Genomic DNA, 17,905 nt, shown 5'->3' with positions numbered 1-17,905 from the left:
CTTCTGCCAGTTAAATGCTGACCTATTGCTGCTGCTGTTTGAGAACTCTGTTACCCACTGATGACAGCCAGCCCGTTCTAAAGCAGTGCTCCCTTCTGTCATCAACCGTGGCCTACAAAGGACAGCCAACACAGAGTTTAGTAAAGACTCCACAGCTCCCATTGCTAGCATAATTCTTATTTTTTTCAGTTAAGGGTGTATCTTCCAGGCCCTCCTGGGGAAAAGAAGCCCTTTTTTGATTCCCTGGTCTTATCTAACTCTATTGTAGCTTACCCAAATCTGAACCCTTGACTATTTCCTCAGTACTCAGCCTGCAGCCAATAAGGGGGAAATACCAGATATCCTTCGGCAATCTTTTTTCATGCTTATATAGGACCCTATTAGGATGGCTCCTTTATCTTTAATAGGATGTTCAGAGTCCTCTTTATGGAATGACTAGTCCCAGCTACTGGGGGGCTATTAGTAGTCTCCAGCTGTCTGCTCTTTCAGGTTTGCCCTAGCTGCAGAGACAGGCCACTCTAAAGTATAACCTTCCACATCTAAGCATCTACTGTATTGCAAGTCTAAAGGCCCAGCCATATGGGTCCACTGTGGGACAACTCTGAGTTGTATATCCTCCAGAACTCTCTATGGGACTGGCTGAGTTTTCTTTTTCTTTTTTTCCCTGATATGCACTTTATTTCCAATTTAAAAGATTAAGAAACAAAATTTTAGCTAGAATGGCATAAAAAGGATGGCCAATTTATAGTCTTCATGTTTACCGATACCATATAATACAAAACTTCATTTAATTCTGGTAAGGACACTTTTGATAGCAATCTAGAAGCATTATGGTTTTGGTTAAATAGTGGTTTAACTTCATTAATTTAAATCAGATCATGAAAACCTAACCCCTTTCTGAAATTTCCTTTTCGATACAATGCTGATCATTGGATCTGGTCTGACATGGTTTAGGAAGAACTTAGAATGCAGTGCCTCAAAAATTTAGTCAAACCCTAGTATGTGGTAAGCACTGAGCTAGATACTTTATAGAGAAAACCATAATTATGTTACAGCTACTGAGGTACAAAGGCCACCTCCAAGAAGAAAAACACAAAATATATTTTCTGAAGGAATACTTACCAATGAAGGAAAATCATAATTCCCCTCTTAGCTAGTCTCTTCCTAATTTTTTTTCTTTTTAAATTGCTCCTCCATCCACAGCTTTTCCAGAAGTGTCCGGTTCTGATTATACCGTTTCACTGCTGGATAAGACGGATTCTTAAACGGAAGATGCCACTCTCTCAAAAGTTCTTCGTGTACTCTCTCAGGTGGCATAAAATGACACTTCAAGAGTCTTTCACCAAAAAGGGAGTTGTTCATTGTTTCACCAACTATCTTGGCAACATCTTCAGATTCAAATTCCACAAAGGCATAGCATAGCCTCTGCTATTTCAATGAGCTCGTAATGTGTCCAGTCCTTTTACTTCTGGACAGCCTGAATCTCATAACAGTGCCAAACTGGGAGAAATATGCTCGGATCTGGGTTTCATAAGGTGCTGGAGGTAGGTGGCTCCCATAATTACTCCAGGAGTAAGTTTTTCTTTTTCCTGCTTCTGTTTCATAGTTGCGCGCTCGCGGGCCTGAGCCACCTCCTTGTGAACTTAGCGTCCTCCTGCGGGTTCAGGGACAGGAGCGGCTGGGCTGGGCCTGCGAAGACTGCCATGCCACCAGCGCCAGCATCTGCGTCACAGAGCTGGCTGAGGTCTTTTTTTTTTTTAAATTGACTTAGCTCCCCTCCCCCCATTTTTCCCCCTTTATTGATTAAGGTATTACAAATGTGTCCTTATCCTCCCATTGTCCCCCCATCTCCCCAGTCCTGCCCTCACCCCCTGTTGTCTGTGTCCATCATCCATCGCTTATACTCATATGCATGCATACAAGTCCTTTGGTTGATCTCTTCCTCTTAACCCCCACCTTCCCCTACCTTCCCTCTAAGGTTTTAGCATCTGATCGATACTTCTGTCTCTGTTTTTGTTCATCGGTTTATAAGGTCTCCATTGCAGTTTGACTTTTCCCTCTGACTAATTCTAGTACTTACCCTGCCCTTCCATAAGCGTTCATCCCTAATACCTGCACACCAAATTCTATCTCAACATCTATCGAGACAACCCCACCTGAGATGGTTGGTGTCAGGAGTGGTCCAAGAAAGCAGGTGATAATATGGTTTTCAATGTAGGCTGGATTACTCACTGTCCAGCTGGCCATGAGGACCTTGTCATTGTGGTGGACGGAGCACAGCCCTATGGCAGTGCTCCGATTATTAAGTGGTATTTCTGGTGAATGTGTATTAGTAGAGGAAAATGCATTAGCTGATGTAATACATAGCATGTTTGACAAGTATCAGAGGAATAGTCCTTATTCTTATTTTTATTTTGGCTAAGCTCCATTGCCATTGGAGACCCAGTGTCATTATGGCTTCCTTGTCATCATAGTCCTGGCCAAGGCTCGGCGTATTAGGGTTCCATTTTGTCCCTGGATCAGCCCAGGGGTCATGTCCCTAGTCCCCGAATATACTGGAATTGACACTTGGCATTTGGAGCCACCCCCACATTGAGTTCTTGGGCTTCTCCACTGTGATAGCTTTTGCCTAGAGGCCAAATAGAAAATGCTGTAAACCCTTCCAATGGCGAAAATAAGCGCCACACTTAAGAATCTAAGTGATGCAGGACTGGTGGTCCCATCATGCTCTATTTAATTCACTAGCCTGGCCCCTGGAGAACCATATGGTTCCTGCAGGATGGGCTAGGTTGGCTCTAGAGAAAGAACAGGGTAAAATATGACTGGGAGCAAGGATGTGGCTGGGTATTAAAAGGAGGTGTCTCTGGAGTCAGATGACCTGTGACAGGTGACTGTACCTTAAGTCACTCCAATGAGCTCAGTAATGTGGCTCCCGGGAAAGGCAGCAGAAATACTTGCACAGGTTTGCAACCATGGGTCCAACTGAGCAGAAAGACTTCTGTTCTTCATCTCTTAACTCCTTCTCTTGACTCTCCAGTTGAGGATCTTGTACCAGGGGAGGGAAGAAAAGAGTAAACATACTTAATATGCCACCACCAGAGGCTAGGCCCTATATCCCACCTCCTTCCCTATCCTCATCTCAAACCTGACCTGTTGGTATGAGTTTTATACTGGACTGGATTCAGTCAGGTTGCTTTAAGTTATTACAAAAAGTTATGAGGTTATCTAGGAAAACAAGGATTGGACACAGTATGATTGAGGTCAGAGAATAAAAGAAAGTAACAACATCCAATTCTGTACTCCAGCGTTCAGATAGTTCAGTAAACCCATTATGAATGACTAGAGTCTATTTCCTTGCTCATCTTCCTCAGCAACAACTTCAAAACTCCTCTTGCCATGTCTCCTGCTCAGTTTTCTTGTGTCTTCTCTGCTCATCCCATCCCTGGATAAGCTTACCTACGTTTGTTTCCTTTCTTCTCTTCTTTCCTCTAATCTCAGAGGATATCTTGGGTTCAAGGCCAAGTTTTCTAGTGTTCTTGATCAACACCTCCTACCTAACAGTAGACTTCATCAATTATGCATTCTTTTCAGGTCTTCAAGCTTCTACCCTGCCCCCTGTGGCTCTTTCTCAGTCCATAAATAAGACTGTCTCATTCCCATCTGAGAGTACCACCCTTGATCCCATCCTCGCCTCCCTCCCCCCAGCCATTGTCCTTTCCCTTCTTTCTGACCGAAACACCAAAATGGTACTTATTTTTCTATTTCCTTCCTACTTCTTATCCTCTACAACTTGGCTCAACACCATACAACAAATTACTAACTTGCCCAATCACTAATGGGTGCATTTCATTTATGTGGTATTAGAAAAACTGACTTTTCTCTGATTATTCTTCAATGATGGTAGTTTTTTAAGTGCTCACCTGGCTAGGCTGCAATCCTAAATTATCCAATAAAACACTTATCTAGGTGTTTTAAAGGTAACATATGATTAAATCCACAATAGGTTGATTTTTAAGTAAGCGACATTATTTTGGACGATCTGATGAGTCTAATTCAATTTATTGAAAGGCCTTAGGAGCAGAGCTGGGGCTTCTCTGGTGGAGAAATTCTACCCCCAGACAGCAGTGTCAGCTGTACCTGAGTTTCCGCCTGCCCTTCCTGACAGCCTTCCCTGTGGATGTTGAACTTGCCTCGCCAGGTCCAGTCATGGCTAACTAGTGCCTCTGAATACTCCTAAGTCAACTACACATGGAGAGTGAGGTCCTGGAGGAGCAGGTATTTGCTACTGTAGCACATTTTGTCTAATGAAGAAGTATAAGAGGGTTGGCTAGATACTTCTGACGGCCCTGGAGAAAGGAGAAAGAAAACAACGAGCTCAGGAATTCAAATTCCCAATCAAAGCTTTGTATAAAACAACCTGAACACTTTCATGTATGTCCTAAAAGAAGCCTTCATTTGCTGTAGCTGCAAGGCCAAGACTTCTGAAAACCCAGCTCAGAGTCACAACCTATAAGTGGTTGAAACCCAGGGCAAACATAATTCCCTACTACGTAGTGTCTCTTCTGTTAGAGCAGGGGTGGGAAACATCTGACCAGAGAAATCATTTGGTCTGGCTCTGCCAAGGCATTGGGGATGAGTTAAATGTTTGACCAAATACAGCAGGCTCATTTTTAAGTTGATAATTTTGTATGGCCCACGAATGATGTTATAAATATCCCTGGCAGAAAAAAGGTTTCCCATCCCTGTATGAGAGTATTGATAAGAAATGGGATTCTAAACATTGGTATGGGGACATTGGGGCCAATCCTAACAAACCGGGGACATCAAACCCCTAAATTCTGCCCAGTCTTCTTTGCCGGTAGAAGAAGCCCTTCCACAGCCCTGCCTAAGAAGGTTGGTGCTTCTTTGCTTGAGGTAGTCACCTTGCTAGGCACTGCTGATTCTCCTTAGGATCTAGCCCTGCCACTTTTCTGCTTACTAGATGTAGAAAGAAACTTGACTCAAGACCCAGGAGCTCCCAAAGGGTGAGGTACAAAGGGTGACCCATGAAGAGGTATACTATACACAAACATAACTGCATGCTTTTGCAACTCCTACTCTAAGGAGAATGTAGAAATGGATCTTAAGGGTGTGGGATTATAATGGAAAGAATATAGAGTTGGATCAGATTGAATCTATTGATATTGGCTGACTAAACATATATATATATATAAAAGCCCAGGGACCAGAACGGTGGAATGACCAGAATGACTGGAATGACCAGTGGCTATGATGTGCACGGTGGCAGCCAACCAGCCTGTTCCGGCCCCCGATCGGCCCCCCAACACCTTGATTGGGGGCAGGCCTGGCTGGCCAACCGCTGTGGTCCCTCCCCCCCGCCAGCCTGGCTTGATGGGCCCCCTTGAGGTGGGCCAGCTGGACCCCACCTGTGCACAAATTCATGTACTGGGCCTCTATTATCCTATATAATAAAAGCCTAATATGCTAAGTGTCTGGTCGTCTGGTCGTCCGTCCAACCAATCAAAGCATAATATGCTAATAATATGCTAAGGCTGCTCAACCGCTTGCTATGATGTGCACTGACCACCAGGGGGCAAACAGTTGACCGGTCAGTCAGTTACTATGACAAGCACTGACCACCAGGGGGCAGTTGCTCCAACTGGTAGGTTGGCTTGCTGCTGGGGTCTGGCTGATCGGGACTGAGTAAGACGGGCCAGACATGCCCTGGAGCCCTCCTGCAGTCCCTCTCCAGCTGCCCAACCCCTCACATCCCTCCCTGGCCCCAATCATGCACCGGTGGGGTCCCTCGGCCTGGCCTGCACCCTCTCACAATCTGGGACCCCTCGGGGGATGCCGGAGAGCTGATTTCAGCCCAATCCCACAGGCCAGGCCAAGCGGGCCTCTAGTATTAACTATAATCACCATGTATACATTATATTCTCCAGACTTATAAGTAGAAGTTTTACCCTTTTTTTATGTAGATGTATTAATTTATTGTTTACATATTAGGCAGTTTAAAAAAGAATAAAAATCCTGCTCTCTAGAACATGCGAAGACAATGGAAGGTACTGTTATACAAATGGAATATATGAACATAAATGAGCCCAAGCATGTGATTTTAAACCACATTCATTTTACAGTTTTAAAATGATCTAAGCTCTTACAATGGCCAATTACTGATTTGAAAACATGGACCTGGTAGAGGATAAATGCTATTTAAATATCAGCTCAAAGACATAAACAATTTTATTATGGTATTTATGTGTGTGGGAAGAAGAGAACTGTTTACTGTATATAACTATCTTGTTTCAGGGGACATTATTTAACAGTTAAGTTTTTATATTACAAAACAAGTTTAAGTATTAGTTATTTTAGAAATACCACTGAAAATAGAATTACATTAATTATACTAAAAGAACATAGTAAACTAGTTGACAAAATTTAGCTACCTTAGAGAAAATCTTAATCTGTTGAGATAGACAATATAGGATGTAGCTTTCTGACAAGCAGAAGGCAACATCTATTATGTGAATATTATAAAAGAGTTTACTGCCATGAATACTTAGGTAACTTAGCCAACTCCTGAACTAAGACATATGAAGCCACAACAAATACCCCAGGAATAATAAAATCCTTAGAGATAGGAGTTGAAAGTTTCTTTGTTATTGCAGAATGCTCATCTTTGACTTGTACAGGTTTTCTAAATGAATTAACCTTAGATTGAACAATTTGGCCACGATAAGATCCAAGCACAGGTTTCTTGAGCACATTAGCATCTTGCTTTGGTTTTTCTGTAGTCACTTGTTTCTTTTTATTATTGTTTTTAATGTGAAACGCTTGGCTTAATGTCATATGTTGACCTTGGCGATCTTTCGTAATTGGTAACAACTGCAGAGTTTGGTTATTATTCTCCAAGTTACATGTATCAGTGGCTAGAGTTGAATTGGTTAATTCGTTAGAAGGTTTTAACGGAATACAATTGTTCCCCATTGTTACACTATTTTTGCTCCTTGTAGGTCTATGGACATTTTCTTTATCAGCCATTTTTGTCTTAAGTTTCAGAACTTTTGTCTCTTCTTGGACCAGACCCTCGGATGTCCTCATTCCCTCGTTTCTACTCTGAAGGCGAACTGGGCCCTCTGACTCGGGGGAAGCTGCAGGTCGCCTGGAGCCACTGGGGAGCTCATCGCAGGGCGAAGCAGGAGGCTGCGTCTCCCACTAGACTGCACTGCAATCTCTCCGAAGTTTTACCCTTTGACCAACATCTTCCCTTCCCTCTCAGCCCCCGGTAACCACCACCCCACTTTTCTGTTTCTATGAGTTCGGTTTTTTTTAAGATTCCACACATGAGATCATATAGCATTTGTCTTTCTCTGTCTATCTTATTTCACTTAGCACAAAGCCCTCAAGTTTTATCCATGTTGTTGAAAATGACAGAATTTACCTTTTCATGGTGAATAATATCCCGTTGTGTGTATCTCACATCTTCTTTATCTATTCATTGATGGACGTGTGGGTTGTTTCCATGTCTTGGCTATTCTGAATAATGCTGCAGTGAACATGGGGAATTTCCCTTAGCACCGAGCAATGCCTGTTTTAGGGGATGGAATGATAGAGTCATCCTTCTCTTTTTGTGCAGTTATTCAGAGGATTTTTGTTGTATTGCTCATTTCTTACGTGGATTCCAGAACTTTCCCAGAGCTGTTTCTGCTCATGGGTAACTGTAATTGTTGATCTTTGTTAGGGGACAGAGACTGGGGTCTCCTATCTTGTAATTTGGTGATGTTACTTGAGATTAAGTATGGTTTAAAGTGTTGTAGGGGCTGCCAAATTAGCACAGAGTCGACTATGGTTGTCTTTTTAGAAAAATATATTTTTATTTCTTTCAGAGAGGAAGGTAGAGGGAGGGAGATAGAAACATTAAGTGATGAGAAAGAATCATTGATCAACTGCCTCCTATACACCCCCTACTGGGGATTGAGCCCACAGCCTGGGCATATGCTCTGACTGGGAATCAAACCCTGACCTGGTTCATAAATTGATGCTCAACCACTGAGCCATAAAGGCTGTGGTTGTCTTTTGATGTGTCAACTTGACCAGGCTACAGTCCCCAGTTATTCAGTTGACATTAACCTCGGTGTTTCTGTAAAGGTGTTTTGTTGATGAAATTAAAATCCATAGTCAGTTGTTTTAAGAAAGGGAGATTATTTTAGATAACTTTAGGGCCTGATTGAGTTTAAAGGATTTAAGAGCAGAGCTGAGGCTTCTCTGAAGATGAAATTCTGCCTGAGGACAGAATTAGCCATGCTTAATAGTTCAAGCCTCGCCTTCCTAACAGCCTGCCTTACAGATTGTGGATTTGCCTTACCAGCCCCCACAATTGCACAACCCAATTCCTCGCAATCAATATCTTTATATATATCTTCTACTGATTTTATTTCTCTGGTTGAATCCTGGCTGACACGTATTGTTTAGTATCTGAAGTAACTTCCAAGACTATAAAAAAATTTCCCCCAACAACAGTAGTTTCAACCACTGGGAAGAGAATGAATTATACAATCTTAAAAAAATTTTTTTTAATTTAAATTATTTATTGTTTAAAGTATTACATAAGTCTCCTTTTCCCCCATTGACCTCTCCTTGGCCATTCCCACCCCCAGCACATGCCCTTACCCCCCTACTGTCTGTGTCCATGGATTATGCTTATATGCATGCATACAAGTTCTTTGGTTGATCTCTTAAAGGTCTGGGCTTTAGTGTTGGCTGTCCTATGATTTATCCTCTTCTGCCATCTTGTGGCCATCTTTGGAAGTTTACAGTGATGACTGCTCAAGAATGCACTTAAAATTCATAAACAATTCTGCTGAGTCACCATCTCACAAGAAAATAGGGAATTATGCCAAGATTACAACCAGGTGAATCACATTTCTTTATTTCTCCAATAATTGGAGTTGATTAGTTAAACATGCAACATGTTACCCTCCTAGCTGAAAACATACTTTAGAATGTGAATATTTGTGGCAAGTTAGAGTTAAGTTTTTATTTCTTTATAATAAAAATTAAGAATTAGAAGAGCAATATCTTATCTATGGGAAAGCCTTGTAAATTTATCACTTGGGGTTTAAAGTCAAAGTCCCTTCTTTCTCACTACCCCCCTCCCCATCCCACTTAATAGGTGTTCACTGTCAAAGTCACCTATGGTCATGCTTCAGAAGGCTGAGCAAATATAAATGAACACAAAGGACTATAGAAGCATATTATTTTATAAAAATTTCATCATAAAGTACATGTTTTATGTTTTCCCTTTGTACTCAATATATCATGGTCATTCTTCAATATCTGCTCACTCCTTAATGTATGCCCAATATTCTATAGTATAAATTAACCATGATTTATTTAATCTTCTCTTTATTGATAGACAAATAGTGTTGTCCAGCATCTTGGCAATGAAAAATAATGCAATGAGCAAACTTACAACTATAGCCTTGTTCCTTGTTCTCTGTGCCAGTATTTTTATAGAGTAGTGCCGGAAGCCGGTCCATCCTTGCTGCTTGACACAGTCGCTGCAGGAAAGAAACATCTGCACAGCATATGTTTCAAGGGACCTGGCGTATATAGCATACTGTTCTTAATATGTTTGCTCCCCTTAACGCTGTGTGTTTTAACCAAGGTCACCTCTCCGAGAAAGGTTGTTTCCCCAGGTAGGAATTTTTCCCTGAAGTCAGGGAGGGGATGAAACTCCTTAACTAAGTGCCAGGCGGGTAGTTAATCACTACAAACAATCATGCTTAAGCTACATAATCTTTACTCCCTGGAATGGAGATAAGAAACGCCCTAACCTTTGTAATAGAAATTGACAGGATTAAAATCAACCGGTATAAATACGGATGTAACAAGACAATAAACAGCAGAGCCTCTCTGGAGATCAAGACCAGAACTTGGCTGGAGATCCTGGCTAGGCTGCTGATCAACTGAACGCTGTCTCCGTGTCATTCCTTCTTCGCCGACTCCGTCTACGCCTTTGGGAACCCCTGGACCTGCTGGGGTTGGACCCCGGCATCTGGCGCCCGAACAGGGTTCCCTTAGGTAAGTCCCCCCCGTACTTGGGACGGATAGGACTGCACCGTAGGGTGCTTCAGACCCCCCCTATAGAGGATAAGTAGGGTAAGCGGGTAGTTAGTACAAAACTTAGATTGACAGGATGGGTCATACTGAGTCTAAAGAAAAAAGACTTTGTATTAATCTTTTAACGCATATGCTTACTAGCAGAATTGGAGTTAAGGTTACTCCCAGTGAGACAGAAAGTTTTATAGAAGAAGTATGTCAATGGCTTCCAGAGGATGGAACTGTTAATTTAAAAACTTGGGTTGAAGTAGGAAAGCAATTAAAGAAACACCATGGATCTGACGAGGTCCTGCCATGTTTCTTTTCCCTCTGGGAATCAATCTGTGACACCTTGGCACCAGAGGCAAAAACGGTTGAACTTTCTCAAAATTTAAATAGTCCCTCGGCTCCACCCAGAGAGGATACATCATCATTGTCTTCAGCTCAATCTAAAAGCAATTTAGCTATGCCTACTGATCGGGAGGAGAGTAAATATCATAAACATGACCATTGGTCCTTTCCAGTCAGTAGAGAGGAGAGTGGCCCTCCCATTCAAAACAGGCTCCCCAAATTAGAAAGGAAGCCTAAACCAGGTCCTGTGGCTCCTAGGAGCTCCATGTCTAAATTTCAAAGGGCGATAAGAGAAGCTGAAGCTAATGGAGATCTTGAATTCTCACTCTGCTTCCCAGTTACATATGAGAATGAGTCTGGTGGGAATAGAAACCCCACCTTGGAGCCTATACCTTACAAAGTACTTAAAGAATTAAAATTGGCCTGCTCTGAATATGGACCTCTAGCTCCTTACACACAAACCTTGGTAGAAACCCTAGCCAGTAAATGGATGACTCCTTATGATTGGTCACAGGTTTGTAAATCCTGTCTCTCAGGAGGCGATTACTTATTATGGAAAACTGAATATGATGATCTTGCTAAGAAAGCTGTAGCTACTAGCGAAAAAACCAGAAAAGGAATAACCCTAGACATGATATTAGGAGAAGGTGATTTTAACACGGCTGAGGAGCAAATGAATATGCCCACAGAGGCACTTACCAAAGTAACCAGTTGTGCAGTAAGTGCCTGGAAATCCCTACCTTGTACAGCAGGAAAAACAACCACCCTTACAGAGGTTAAACAGAAGGTCGAGGAACCATATCAGGATTTCCTTTCTCGCCTCATGCAGGCAGTCAAGAGAGTAATCAATAACAAAGAGGCAGCCGATATCCTAATCAAACAACTGGCTTTTGAAAATGCTAATAATACCTGTCAGGCTTTATTAAGGCCGATTCGCAGAACAGGAACTATAAATGATTTTATAAAACAGTGTGCTGATGTAAGTCCAGCATTTATACAGGGTGTAGCTATAGCTGCAGCTCTCAAAGGGGAGACATACCCTCAATATGTACAGGCTATAGGACAAGCCAGCAATAATATAGGTAATAAAAGAAATATGAACTGCTACTCTTGTGGCTTATCTGGGCACTTTAGCAGAGAATGCCCAAATAAAAATAATAATAATACTCAGGCCAGATGGCAAGCTCCTCGACAGCCTGGAAATAGATTAGGGAATAATATTAATCCTCCAAAAACCGTTTGTCCCCGATGTCAGAAAGGATTCCATTGGGCAAAGGAATGTAGATCAAAATACCATAAAAATGGTCGGCCTTTAAACTCTACAAATAGCTCCCAAGGAGGTTATATCCCATCACCTCAATTGGGAAACTTGAGAAGGGGCCAGCCCCAGGCCCCTGCAATAATAGGGGCATCAACCTTCAACCCCTTTGCAAATTTCGATCAATCAGTGACCTCTTCAGGGCAACCCCAGGCAGTGCAGGATTGGACCTCCACTCAACCACCCATGCAATACTAACCCCAGACTCACCAGTAGTAGCCATTCCTACAGGAGTGTCTGGGCCGCTGCCTGAGGGAACTGTAGGTTTAATATTAGGGCGGAGCTCCACCTCCTTACAGGGGATCTTAGTCATCCCAGGAGTTGTTGATGCAGACTACACAGGAGAAATACAGATTTTACTTTCCCCACCCACCACAACTATACAGATTCAGCCCAACCAGAGAATTGCCCAATTAATCCTGTTACCAATACATAAAATAGGGACAGCTGTTACCCAGGAAGCTAGAGGGGCCGGAGGCTTTGGATCTAGCGATGCAGCATTTTGGATACAAGAAATCCATGCTACTAGACCTACAAAAATTTTACAAATTCAGGGAAAACCAATTGAAGGTCTATTGGATACAGGAGCAGATGTTTCCTGCATAGCAGGGAAGGATTGGCCCTCTTCATGGCCCACGCACACCACCTCCACTTCCCTAGTAGGACTAGGCAAGGCATCTAATGTAAAAAAGAGTTCTCAGATTTTAACTTGGGCTGATGAAGATCAACATTCAGGGACATTCTGTCCCTATGTAATTACGACTATCCCCTTTACATTATGGGGAAGAGATATCTTGTCTCAAATGGGAGTTGTATTATATAGCCCCAGTGATAGAGTAACATCACAGATGCTAGACACGAGATTTAATCCAGGAAAGGGATTAGGAAAGGAAAGTAATACCTCACACTCCTCGACAGGATCTGTAATTGGGGCCATTGCCCTTAGGACTGCTGATCCCATAGTCTGGAAATCGTCACAACCAGTATGGGTTGAGCAATGGCCCTTAACATCTGAGAAAATATCAGCAGCCCGACAATTAATTGATCAGCAATTAGCAGAGGGACATATAGAGCCATCAAATAGTCCCTGGAACACACCCATATTTGTAATAAGAAAGAAATCAGGCAAGTGGAGACTTTTGCAAGATCTAAGAGCCATAAATGCCACCATGGAAGATATGGGCTCCTTACAACCTGGATTGCCCTCCCCTGTGGCAATTCCACAGGAGTATTGTGTTGTTGTTATTGACTTACAGGATTGTTTTTTCACTATACCTCTTCACCCAGCTGATTGTCAAAGATTCGCATTCAGCATACCATCAGAAAACTTTAAACAGCCTTATCAGAGATACCAATGGAAGGTTCTCCCACAAGGGATGAAAAATAGTCCTACATTATGTCAAAAGTTTGTAGATCAGGCATTGCAAGTTATTAGAAAGAAATTTTCAGATCTATATCTTATTCATTATATGGATGATATTTTACTAGCTCATAAAGATCGGGCTACTTTACAGGAAATTCTTACTCAGACCATCCTTGCTTTAGAAGAACATGGTCTAAAAATAGCCCCAGAAAAGATTCAGACTGAACCTTCTTTTTCATACTTAGGCAGAATATTACATACCTCTACTATCACCCATCAGCCTCTACAATTAAGAAAAGATCATTTAAACACATTGAATGATTATCAGAAACTATTAGGTGATATCAACTGGGTCAGGCCATATCTAAAAATAACCACTCTTGACTTAAAACCTCTATTTGACATTTTAAAGGGAGATTCTAACCCTAAGTCTCCCCGACAATTAACTGTAGAAGGAGAAAAGGCTATAGCAAAAATAGAACAGGCCATCAATAAACAGCAACTACAGTATCTAGATTATTCCAAATCTTGGGCCTTAATTATTCTAGCCACTAAATATACTCCTACAGGATGCTTGTGGCAGGAAGGACCATTAGAATGGATACATTTACCTGTCACTCCTAGGAAGATTGTACCACCCTATCCCTCCCTAGTGGCCACTCTCATTATCAAAGGTAGACGACGCAGTATCGAACTCTTTGGAAGAGAAGTTACTGAGATAATAATACCTTATAAAAGAGAACAATTAGACACACTATTACAATTTGAAGAAGAGTGGCAAATAGCTATAGGTAACTTCCCAGGGCAAATTTTACATCATTTGCCAAGATCACCTATATTGAAATTTCTCTCCCTACATCCATTTATATTTCCTATTAAATGTTCAAAAGAACCATTATCACCTCCTGCCTCCTTAGTATTCACAGATGGTTCCTCTAATGGTAGGGCAGTAACAATCATTGACTCAATAACCCATGTTCAACAAACTCTAGAGACGTCAGCTCAGAGAACAGAGCTTTTGGCAGTCATTTATGCTTTTGAACAATTGCAACAGGTTCCCTTTAACTTGTACACTGACTCTCAATATATAGTTAAATTATTTCCTCATATTGAGACCGCCTCTCTCCCACAAGGAAGAACAGCCATTTTCTCTTTGTTAACTCAGCTACAAACTTGCATTCACAAACGAGAAAAGGCTTTCTATATTGGACATATTAGAGCTCATTCCTGCCTACCAGGACCCTTAAGCGAAGGAAATTATCAGGCGGATTTACTAACTCGCCCAGTAGTTTGTACAGCTCTAGAAGAAGCCCGACGGTCTCATGCCATTCACCATCAAAATGCTTCTGCTCTCCATCTATATTATCGCATATCTAGAGAAGCTGCTCGAAGTATTGTGCGTGACTGCGGCCATTGTCCTACTCATTTTCCTAGCCCTGCTACTGGAGTTAATCCAAGAGGACTTAGACCCTGTGACTTATGGCAGATGGATATTACTCATGTCCCATCTTTTGGCAAACTTTGCTATGTGCATGTTTGTATTGATACCTTTTCTCATGTTATCCTTGCTTCTGCATGTACAGGAGAAGCCTTTAAAGATGTAAGTCAACATCTATTCCAATGCTTTTCCTACCTAGGAATACCAAGGGCACTTAAAACTGACAATGGGCCTGCCTATACCTCTAGAGCTTTTAAAAACTTATGCTCTACATTCGGCATCGCACATACTACAGGAATACCCTACAATCCTCAAGGCCAAGCAATAGTAGAAAGGGCTCACCAAACTTTAAAAACACAAATTAAAAAATTACAAGAAAATGAGTTTAAATATTCCTCTCCTCATCATGTTCTACAACATGCTCAATTTGTAATTAATATACTAAATGTAGATTCTGAGGGAAATTCCCCGATGTACAGGCATTGGAACCCTGATCTAACTAAACCTAAAGCCCTCGTCAAATGGAGAGACTTGCTTACAGGAGCCTGGAAGGGACCTGATGTACTTTTAACCCAGGGGAGAGGATATGCTTGTATATTTCCACAGGACGCAGACTCACCTGTGTGGATTCCAGACCGTCTAGTCCGACCTTATGTCTCACCGCCTGCCATCTCTGCCTCATCATAGCACACCTGACCAGTGCCCATCTGCAGCAGATGTGCAGCCCTGAGCTGGAACAATCTGTCCATTGGGAGGATCACATGTGCCTCCTTTTTGTCTTTCCACATGTCCCAGCTTTGCCCCACATCTCCTTTCCTTTTTCCTTTTTTAAAAATCTAACTACTTGTTTGCTGGTTCTTTGGCCTTTCTCCTTCTTTCCTGAACACAGCCTTTTCTAGAATCTCCCTACCCTACTGTTCCAGGAAGGGCACCTCCCTTTTCTGCCATGACTAGGGGGTGTCTGGTATATGTCCCATACATGGAGTTGTCTTGTGCCAAGAGCCTGACATCCTGGGCTGAGAAAGCCCTGTTCCAGGACTCTCCTTTGTCCTGTATTGGCGCCTCTTACCCTTGTGCCAAGAGGGACCCTCTTCTTACAATCCAATTGCCCATAGCTGTTGCCTGAGCTCTCTGTTCATGCTGAGGTTGAAGCCTCATGGTGGCTGGTACCACGGATCTGTCTCTGGCCCAATGGCGTAAGCTGGGCCCTCTCTAGAGAAGAAACCTGAGTTCCCTATGATCAATGCCAGAGCCCCGCCAGCAGGCGAGGGAATCCAAAGGCAGTTGCTGGGCATGGAGGCCAGAGGGACATAGGCTATCAAGGAGACAAAACTGAACCTCACATCACCCTACTTGGCCCAGAGATGGCTGGTAGTCAACGACGGGTAAGACTCCACAGGGTGGGGCAACCTAAGACAGGCACAGTCGGGGGCCAGTAGGAGAAAACTTGGGGTGCAACAAAGGTGGGGCACAGACCCCCCTCCCCAATGGTGCAGGGGCTTGAACACTCGCCCCTTCTGAGGAAGGTCTCCTGTCCCCATGGCTGCTTCCTGCTTCCCATGCCCAGCTCAGATCCGGACCCAGGTAAAGACAGAGACTGGCTTACAGCAGCTGCCCTCTCACTGCAACAGGACTTGTTTCCCATTTCTACCTGGGACCACAGGGAAAGGGGAAGCTGAAGGAAAGGGCTGTGTCAGGATGCTGCCTTCTTCCCTTTCTTCTCCCTCTTTTTTCTAAACACTTCCATGCCTTGTAGTTCTTTTGCTTTCTCTTCTTTTTCTACTACCCTCCATTTTCCATATCAGCTGGATCCAGAGGGCACAGCTTACTCCTCCTCGGACATCGACACCACCATCAACCACGGCCCTGATGGACCCTTTGATGCAGCCCTTCAACTTGCTGACTCTTCAGGAAGCCTGTTGCCAGTGACGCCGCCCGCTAGCCAGACCAACAAAGACGATCAAACCAATAACTTGAGGACAGCTGAAATCCCTTGACTGAAGAGGCTGGCAACCTTCTACAGGAATGGGACTCCTTCTGCGCTCCATCCACTATGTTTATAGCTATGCTCACTATCATTGCTTGCCACTCTTCTTCCGAGACTTAAATGGCCCAATCTGAGAGGTGGCCACTGATTTGCATGCGTGAGCATTTAAAAAATAAAAAAGGGGGAATTTGCCGGAAGCCGGTCCATCCTTGCTGCTTGACACAGTCGCTGCAGGAAAGAAACATCTGCACAGCATATGTTTCAAGGGACCTGGCGTATATAGCATACTGTTCTTAATATGTTTGCTCCCCTTAACGCTGTGTGTTTTAACCAAGGTCACCTCTCCGAGAAAGGTTGTTTCCCCAGGTAGGAATTTTTCCCTGAAGTCAGGGAGGGGATGAAACTCCTTAACTAAGTGCCAGGCGGGTAGTTAATCACTACAAACAATCATGCTTAAGCTACATAATCTTTACTCCCTTGAATGGAGATAAGAAACGCCCTAACCTTTGTAATAGAAATTGACAGGATTAAAATCAACTGGTATAAATACGGATGTAACAAGGCAATAAACAGCAGCAGAACCTCTCTGGAGATCCAGACCAGAACTTGGCTGGAGATCCGGGCTAGAGATCCTGGCTAGGCTGCTGATCAACTGAACGCTGTCTCCGTGTCCTTCCTTCTTCACCGACTCCGTCTACGCCTTTGGGAACCCCTGGACCTGCTGGGGTTGGACCCCGGCAGAGTAGGTGACTGGAATAGCAGCAACCCCCCCCCCCCACCTCTTTTTTTTGCTACTGATGCTGAGTAACTTGTCCAATGCTTGAAGTAACAAATCTAGCCTAGGATGTCCTTCTGACTTTTTATATCCGTATCTACCCTTCATCTTGTATAGTCATCAAAGACAAGCATGGCCATGAAAGTATTCTGCATAGATCTCCCTTCAAGAACGTCCCATTCAGCTGTTGGGAGTAATGATGGTGGACAACCTCCAGATGTTGGTCCTTCAGGATCCACCTCAGCTTTTGAGCAAAGGCATGGTCTTTCTGGGCAGCCTCCAGCCAATGACTGAGCTTGGCAGTTAGAACTAACATCTATTTCCGCCCAAATGTGTGATCCTGCTAACAACAGTCTTTCACCTGCAGCTTCCTATTGGGTTGACTAAAACTTAGATCTCCATAGCAGTGGAGGCTCTCCCATCCCTGCCCAGTTCTCTCCCTGCTTCCCTTTGACACATGCCAGATATGCGTAGCCATTGAAGTCTTCTTTCCCTGCTGTGGCAGAAAGAATAATGGCCCCTAAAGATGTCCGGATCCTAAGCCCACGAACCTAGGAACATTACCATAC

General features: G+C 43.2%; 1 pseudogene; it reads right to left on the bottom strand.

The window, feature by feature from the left end:
- Nucleotides 1-720: 720 nt before the first annotated feature.
- On the bottom strand, nt 721-1,705 carry LOC132227211 (MKI67 FHA domain-interacting nucleolar phosphoprotein-like; annotated as a pseudogene).
- Nucleotides 1,706-17,905: the final 16,200 nt, after the last annotated feature.

The sequence above is a fragment of the Myotis daubentonii genome, chromosome 1 (assembly GCF_963259705.1).
Source record: "Myotis daubentonii chromosome 1, mMyoDau2.1, whole genome shotgun sequence".
Lineage (NCBI taxonomy): Eukaryota > Metazoa > Chordata > Mammalia > Chiroptera > Vespertilionidae > Myotis > Myotis daubentonii.
The sequence above is the reverse complement of the archived record's forward strand: the minus strand, read 5'-3'. Positions and strand labels throughout refer to the sequence as shown.